Source organism: Balaenoptera musculus, chromosome 18 (assembly GCF_009873245.2).
Source record: "Balaenoptera musculus isolate JJ_BM4_2016_0621 chromosome 18, mBalMus1.pri.v3, whole genome shotgun sequence".
Classification (NCBI taxonomy): domain Eukaryota; kingdom Metazoa; phylum Chordata; class Mammalia; order Artiodactyla; family Balaenopteridae; genus Balaenoptera; species Balaenoptera musculus.
The window spans coordinates 43,504,515-43,513,615 of NC_045802.1; the positions used below are offsets into that span (position 1 = coordinate 43,504,515).

The 9,101-nt window shown below is 36.2% G+C and overlaps 1 pseudogene; it reads left to right on the plus strand.

The window, feature by feature from the left end:
- The first annotated feature begins 205 nt into the window (after positions 1–205).
- LOC118884445 lies at positions 206–1,209 on the plus strand (annotated as a pseudogene).
- Positions 1,210–9,101: the final 7,892 nt, after the last annotated feature.

Consider the following 9,101-nt stretch of genomic DNA (forward strand, 5'->3'; position numbering starts at 1 on the left):
TCAAAAGACTGTTGGCCCCTAAGGCGCTCATAATAAGGAGATACGCTTCTGACATTTTATTTCTTTGAGTTAGACTTTTTAGAAGGTTCCAGAGCAGGTTAGGCTTCAAATGAGAGGGAGAAAAGAAGATAAGTAAAGGTTAAGTAAGGGAGTGGAGCTGGCATCTACGGTGTTAAGAGGGACGTGCAGACCTGGAAGCTGTGAAATGATGTGATTTAAGCTGATGTTCAGCCTGCTGGGAAAGTTGTGGCTGCAAAAATGGTATCTGGCCATGCCAGACATGAAGCAAAAGAAGATGGTTCAGGAGCGTATGTGGTTATTCTAGCTTTCAAGCTCAGGATATGCAACTTCCTGGAGTGAAGAAACTTCAAAGTCATCTATAAGAAACATGCCAGCCTCTATTTCTACTGTGCCATCAAGGGTCAAGACAATGAGCCCGTCACGCTGTTGCTGAAACCTGGCCTCTCTACACCGGCACCGAATTGAATCTTAGAGACAGAGTTTTGGGTGAAGCAGAAAAGAATAGCTTTATTGCTTTGTCAGGCAAAGGGGACCACAGCAGGCTATTGTCCTCAAGACTGTGTGTCCTGTCCTGGAGGGAGTAGTGAGGAGTCTTATAGTAATGATTCAAGGAGCAGGGTGTGACCAGCTCGTGTTCATTCTTCTGATTGCTTGGTAGTGAGGTAATGGGGAGTCAACATCATCAACCTTCTGGTTCCAACCAGTCTAGGTTCTAAGTTCTTGCAGTCAGCAGTTTTCATCTGGTGGGGGTCTGCTTCCTGTACAAACAACTTAGGAATGTGTGTCAGGCCTTTATCTATATCTTTCAGGGAACTGCTATGTGGCAGATGTATAGTCTAAATTGTTACCAGTTCCCCAGCCCAACAGCTATTGTTTGCTCCACACCTTCACATTTCCCCATCATTAACTCTTGGTTCAGCCTTTTATTTCAAAAGACAAGGACACAGGGGTTTATACATGGTTTCAACTCTGGAACTGACTGACCAATATGTGGAGCTCCTGGACAAATACTTCAAGCTGGACATCATCTTCAACTTTGAGAAGGCCTGCTTCACCTCAGATGCATTTTTCATGAAGGGTGATGTCCAAGACAGCTCCAGGAAGAGTGTGATGAAGGCTATGCAGGACGATGACCAGCTGCAGGAGGAGGATGAGAAGCCCTGAAGGATGCTGGAGAAGATGGGTTAGGAAGAGCCCCTGCCTGGCTGGGTGATGATGTGGGGAGTGGTGGAGAGACAGGGTATGAGTGACTGCTTCTCATAAGTCTTTCTGAGGGCCGTTTTCATGGTGGTACCCAGCCGCCCCACCTCTGCTGCCTCACCTTCTTTCGGAGTGAGCTGTGTGTTTAGATCCTCAAACATTCCCTTCCTTCCTCCACCCCCCACTTCCTGTTTCCCCTTTTCCCACCAAAGGTTTTAGGAGCTAAGAGTTAGCAAAATGTGACCAAGACAGGCATGCTATTTGACTTTCATTTCTTGCCTTTGAGGGACTAATATTACCCCAAACTCCTCCCTTCCTTTATAACTGTAAATACATACATATACCAGGTTTAAGGAAAAGATTTCAGGGTTCTTCTCTAATCCCTGCCACATAACCTACCTCCACCCCTCCAGCAGGCTGCTAGGGTAGCTTCTCTGCCTGGGAGTGGGGCTTTTGTGTGGGAGAGAACTCTTCCCTCATCTGCCCCTCCCCTTCCTTCTTGACTGCAAAGGGGTCTGGGACTACTGCCAGGGGAGGAACAACATAATTTTTTTCTAACCTTGCAGCTTTGAGAGAAGGGAGAGTTGGGTGAAGGGTGGATTTAATGGGAGACTGGGACCAGTCCCTCTTTCATTCCATGTTTAAGGGGTGGGGTGGTGGAAATGTCTGACTTTATTTCCTTTTCTCTGATATAAAAAGAAAAACACAAAGAAGTTTTTTAAGTAACGGATATCAGGTGGGAAAGCCATTAAGATCTCTTTGATTTCTTCATAATACTCTAAATCTTCCAAAGATGAAACCTTAGATACATTCTATTTATCCTTATACAGGTGAAAATAAATTCAGACTATGGTAAAATTGTGCCTTTTTAAATTAAAATATGTTTGAGATACAGTATTATGTTAGTTTCAGGTGTATTACATAGTGAGTTTCCATTTGCATACATTAAGAAATGATCACCACAATAAGTCTAGTAACCATCTGTTCTCATACAAAATTATTATAATATTGTTGAAGATATTCCTTGTACTGCATATTACATCCACATGGCTAATTTTTTTTATAACTGGAGATTAATACCTTTTAATACCCTTCACCTATTTTGCCCCCAACTCCCCCCATCCCCAGTTCTTGCAAACACTAGTTTGTTCTTATCTATGAGTCTGTTTTGTTTGTTTGTTTTGTTTTTTAGATTCCACATATAAGTTAGGTCATACTGTATTTGTCTTTCTCTTTCTGACTTATTTCACTTAGCATAATACCCTCTAGGTCCATCCATGTTGTTGCAAATGGAAAGATTTCATTCTTCTTACGACTAAGTAATATACCATTGTATGTATACATACCAAAATTTCTTTATCCATTCATCTATTGATGGGCACTTAGGTTGCTTCTATATCTTAGATATTGTGAGTAATGCTACAATGAGCATAGGAGTGCAAATATCTTTTTTGAATTAATGCTTTTTTTTCTTTGGAAAAATATACAGAAGTGGAATTACTGGATGGTATGGTAGCTCTATTTTTAATTTTTGATGAATCTCCATACTGTTTTCCATACTGGCTGTACCAGTTTACAATCCCACCAACAATAGGTTTGCTTTTCTCCACATCCTCACCAGCACTTGTTATTTGTTTTCTTTTTGATGATAGGCATTATGACAGATATGAGAGCATATACCTTTGTGGTTTTGAATTGCATTTCCTTGATGATAAGTGATGTTGAGCATCTTTTCATGTGTCTGCTGACCATCTTTATGCCTTCTTTGGAAAAAAAATGTCAATTCAGGTTCCCTGCCCATTTTGTAATTGGATTGTTTGCTTTTTTGATGTTGAGTTGTGTGAGATTTTTGTATGTTATGGATAATAAACCCTTATGAAATATATCATTTGCAAATATCTTCTCCCATTCAGTAGGCTGCCTTTTCTTTTGGTTGATAGTTTCCTTCACTGTTCAAAAGCTTTTTAGTTTAATGTGGTCCCATTTGTTTATTTTTGCATTTGGTTCCCTTGCCTGAGGAGACAGATCCAAAACATGTTGCTAAGGTCTATGTTAAAGACTCTGTTGATTAGGTTTTCTACCAGGAAGTTTATGATTGCAGGTCTTATATTTACATCTTTAATTTTCTGGGGTTTTTTTGTATATGGTGTGACAAAGTAGACATTTGATTCTTTTGCATGTAGCTGTCCATTTTTCCTTACACCATTTATTGAAGAGGCTTTTTTCTCCCCATTTTATATTCTTGCCACCTTTGTCATAGATATTTGACCATAGAAATATGCATTCATTTCTGTGCTGTCTATTCTTCTCCTGATCTATGTGTCTGTTTTTGTGCCAGAACCATACTGTTTGGTTTACAGTGGTTATGTAGTGTAGTTTGAAATCAGAAAGTGTGATACTTCCAGCTTTGTTATTTTTCTCAAGATTGCTTTGGCTATTCAGGGTCTTTTGTGTTTCCATACACATTTTAAATTAGCTGTTCTATTTCTGTGAAAAATGCCATTGTTATTTTGATAGGGATTGTATTAAATCTGGAGATTGTTTAGGTTAGTATGGTCATTTTAACAATATTAATTCTTCTAATCCATGAGTATGGTATATCTTTCCATTTGTTTGTGTTGTCTTCAATTTCTTTTATCGGTGTCTTACAATTTTCTGAGTACAGGCTTTTTATCTCCTTAGTTACATTTTTTCTGAAGGATTTTATTCTTTTTTGATGCAGTTGTAAATGGGATATTTTTCTTCATTTCTTTGCTGAAAGTTTGTTGTTATTGTATAGAAATATGACAGATTTCTGTATGTTAATTTTGTATCCAGCAATTTTACTGAATTCATTTATTAGCCCAAATAGTTTTTGGTGGCATCTTTAAGATTTTCTACATATAGTATTATTCCATCTGAAAGCAGTGACAGTTTTACTTCTTCCTTTCCGATTTGGATTCTTTTTATTTCCATTTCTTGTCTTATTGCTGTGGTGAGGGCTTCTAATACTTATGTCCAATAAAAATAGTGAAGGTGGACATCCTTGTTTTGTTCCTGATCTTAGAGAAAATGCTTTCAGCTTCTCACCATTGAGTATGATGTTGGCTGTAGGTTTATCATACATGGCTTTTATTATGTTGATTTGTATTCCCTCTATACCTACTTTGTTAAGAGTTTATACCATAAATGAATGTTGAATTTTGTCAAAAGCTTTTTCTACATCTATTGAGATGATCATATGACTTTTATTCTAAATTTGTTATATAGTATATCACATCGACTGATTTTTGAATATTGATCTATCCTTGCATCCCTGAGATAAATCCCACTTGATCATGCTGTATAATCCTTTTAATGTATTGTTGAATTCAGTTTACTAATATTTTGTTGAAGATTTTTTCAACTATGTTCATTAGTGATATTGGCCTGGAATTTGCTTTTTTTGTGATATTTTCTGTTTTGGTATCAGGGTGATGCTGGCCTCATAGAATGAATTTGGAAACATTCTACCCTCTGCAATTTTTTGGAGTAGTTAATTCTTCTTTAAATGTTCGGTAGAATTCATCTGTGAAGCTGTCTGATCCTGAATTTTTTTGGAGTTATTTTATTATCAATTCAATTTTATTACTGGTAATTGACCTATGCATATGTTATACTTCTTCCAGATTCAGTTGTGAGAGATTGCATACTTCTAGGAATTTCTTAGATTGTCTATTTTATTGGTGTATAATTGTTTGTAGTAATCTTTTATGATCCTTAGTAGTTCTGTGGTGTGGGTTGTAACTTGTCTTCTTTCATTTCTGATTTTATTTATTTGGACCCTCTCTTTTTTTCTTGGTGAGTCTTGCTAAAAGTTTATCAGTCTTATTTATCCTTTTAAAGAAGTAGCTCTTATTTCATTGATTTTTCCTAATTATTTTTAGTATCTATTTCATGCATTTCTGCTCTGATCTTTATGATTTATTTTCTTCTACTAACTTTTGATTTTGTTTGTTCTTCTTTCTCTAGTTCATTTAGGTGTAAAATTCGATTGTTTTAGATTATTCTTACTTCATGAGGTAGGCTTGTATTGCTATAAACTTTGCTCTTAGAACTGCTTTTACTTCATCCCTTAGATTTGGATCATTGTATTTTTGTTTTCTGTTGTCACCAGGTATTTTTTAATTTCCTCTTTGATTTATTCAGTGACCCATTGGTTATTTAGTAGCATGTTGTTTAGCCTCCACATGTTTGTATTTTTTGCAGTTGCTTTCTTGTAGTTGATTTCTAGTCTCATAGCATTGTGGTTGGATAAGATGCTTGACGTGATTTCAATCTTCTTAAATTTACTGATACTTGTTTTGTGGCCTAGGGGGGCCCAGAGTGTAATCTATTCTGAAGAATTGTCCATGTCCATGTGAAAAGAATGTGCATTGTGCTGTTTTTGGAAGGAATGTACTGTATATATTTATTAGATCTAGCTGATTAATGTGTCATTTAAAACAAGTGTTTCCTTACTGATTTTCAGTCTGGATGATTTATCCATTGATGTAAACTGGGTGTTAAAAGTTCTACTATTAATGCATTACTGCCAATTTCTCTCTTCATGTTTGACAATATTTGCTTTATGTATTTATATGCTCCTATGTTGGGAGCATATGTATTTATAATTGTTATATCTTCTTGGATTGATCCCTTTATCTTTATGTAATGTCCTTCTATGTCTCTTGTCACAGTCTTTGTTTTAATGTCTATTTAGTCTTTTATAAGCTACCCCAGCTTTCCTTTTGTTGCCATTTGAATGGAATACATATTTCCATCCCCTCACTTCCCATCCCCTCACTTTCAGTTTGTAAGTGTCTTTAGATCTGAAGTGAGTCTCTTGTAAGCAGTATATACTAGGGTCTTGTTTTATTGCCTGTTCAGCCACTCTATGTCTCTTGATTGGAGGATTTAGTCAATTTACATGTAATTATTGATAGGTATATGATTATTGCCATTTTATTCATTGTTTTCTGGTTGTTTTGTAGTTCTTTTTTCTTCCTTTCATTTTCTTTTGCTCTCTTCCCTTGTGATCCGATAACTATCTTTAGTGTTGCATTTGGATTCCCCTCACTTTTTGTGTTTGTGTTTCTTTTATAGATTTTTGGTTTGTGTTTACTGTGAAGTTCATATATAACAAAATGTATACATATACATATGTATATGTATGATTTTTTATGTTGATGTTCTAAGTTTGAATTCATTTTAATGACCCTACATTTTTACTTCCCCACCCCAAACATTTATGTTTTTGATGTCATATTTTACATCTTTTGATTTTGTGTATCCCCTAACTGCTTATTATGGAAATAGATGATTTTACTACTTTTGTATTTTAAGCTTTCTACTAGCTTAATAAGTGGTTGATTTACTACATTTACTGTATGTTTGCTTTTACCCATGAGATTTTTCTTTTCTTAAATTTCATATTTCTAGTTGTGGCCTTTTCTTTTCTGCTTAAAGAAGTCCCTTTAACATTTTTTGTAATACTGGATTAGTGGTGAACTGTTAGCTTTTACTGTCTGTAACTTTTTATCTCTCCTTCAAATGTGAATGATTGCCTTGCCAGGGAGAGTACTCTTGGTTGTAGGCTTTCTTCCTTTCATCACTTTGAATCCATTGTGTCACCTCTCTGGCCTGCATAGTTTCTGTTGAAAAGTCAGCTGATGGTTTTATGGGGTTCCCTTCTGTGTAACTAGTTGCTTTTATTCCTGCTTTAAGTTTCTTTATTTTTCTTTAATTTTTGACATTTTAATTATAATGTACCTTATTGTGGACCTCTTTAGGTTCATTTTGTTTGAGACTCACTGTGCTTCCTGAAACTGCATGTGTGTTTCCTTTCTCAGATTAGGGAATTTTTCAGCTATTATTTTTCAAATAACTTCTCTGCCCATTCTCTCTCTCTTTTCCTTCTGGGGCCCCTATAATGTAAATGTTATTATGCTTAATATTGTTCCAGAGGTCTCTTAAACTATCATTAAATTTTTTTTTTCTCTTTTCTGTTCAGCTTGGATGATTTCCACTACTCTCTCTTCCAGATTGCTGATCTGTTTCTCTGTATCATCTAATCTACTGTTGATTCCTTCTAGTGTATTATTTATTTTAGTTATTGTATTCTTCAGCTCTGTTTGAATCTCCTTTATATTTTCTAACTCTTTGTTGTAATTTTCATTGCATTCATTCATTTTCCTCCTGAGTTCAGTTAGTATCTTTATGATCATTACCTTGAACTCTTCCCATGCAGTTGGATGTGAGGCCCAGCAGTTTGTGGTATGAGCCTTGTGCTGGCCCAGTGCACAGTGGATACAGATCCCCACGAAGCTGTCTGAGTGTCTTGGTGGGTGGGGGGAGGGTTGGGGTTGATGCCAGTTTGCTGGTTTGTGGACCATGTCCCCAGTGTTACTAGCACAGAGGGGGCATTCCAAAATGGTGCTTGCCAATGTCAGTGTTATTGTGGTAGAACTAGCTCACCAAAATGGATAGCACTAGCATCTCCATCCTCAGGGAAAATTTCAGTTGCCTCTTGTCTCTTTAGGAGGTTCTCTAAGATCATCAAGTGGGTCTGAGCCAGGCTTCTTTCAAATTACAGCCTCTGTGCTGGGACTTGGAGTGTAGGAGATTTTGGGTGCACCCTTTGAGACCAGAGTCTTGGTTTCTATAGTCCTGTGGCTCTCCCAAACATAATTCCTGCTGGTTTTGAAAGCACATATTCTGGTGGCTCATCTTCTCAGTGCAGGATTTCCAGGCTGGGGACTCTAATGTGGGGCTTGGAGCTCTCACTCTTTGAGGAGGACCTCTACAGTTGTGATATTCCTCCCAATTGCAAGTTGCTAACTCTGGTGTGTGGGTCCTAACTATACTGCATCTCTGCCCCTCTTATCTTTTGTGTTGTGGTTCCTTTTTTATGTATTTTGTTGTGGAAAATCTTTTCTGCTAGTGTCCAGGTAGTTCTCATAGATAGTTCCTTTGTAAATAGTTTTAATTTTTGTGTGTTCATGGGAGGAGGTGAGCTCAGGGTCTTCCTACTCTGCCATCTTGGACATCAGCCACAAAGTTGTACTCTTGATTAAGTATTGTGTTGCCATTTTAGCTCTACTTTCTGCCTTCTAATTTTAGTTGCATTTTCTAAATGTTCTTTGAGGTCAAAGTCCAAAAGTTTATGTTTCTTACATGTAAAGACAATACTTTCCATATTTTAAAGTCTGACTTCTATCAAGCATCAGCACATTATTAAGAGTACAATATTAATTAATGTGTTAATACTAAAGTAACCTCTCTTCTTCTCATATAGGAGAAGAAATGTGAGCTTCCTGTACAAACTGTATTTGCTGCATGTTTTTTTAATTTTTTTTTACTTTATCAGGAGTGAAATGTGTTTGTTTAGGAATAAAATATGTGGAGTTTGATTAGAATTTGAATCCTGGCTGTGATACTTCTCAGTTATAAGACCTTAAACAAATGATTTAAATGGCTTTAATGTCATATTCTTCATATTTAAGTGGGATATTAATATGCATTCCACGGGATTGTTTTTTGTGTTGTCATGTATATGTAAAATAATCAGCATGATTCCAGGGGCATAATGAGTTTACTCATTTGTTTACTTTCTATTTTGTTTCCCAAAATATGTTATGCAATTTATAATATATTATAAGTTGTATCCTCAGTATCCTCGTAGTTTCAGTAACAAATAATTATTTAGCTCTAAGTTTATTCATTTAGTGTGGTCTCCAAATTCAGGACACTGATTGACTAACCAAAACTACTTTAAGCCAGAAAATGTTTAACTTTTAGAACCATGTAGCCAGTTATATATTCTCTCTTATCTTTTCTCAAGTTAAACTTCCCCTTAACATGTTATTTATGCAAACATTCCC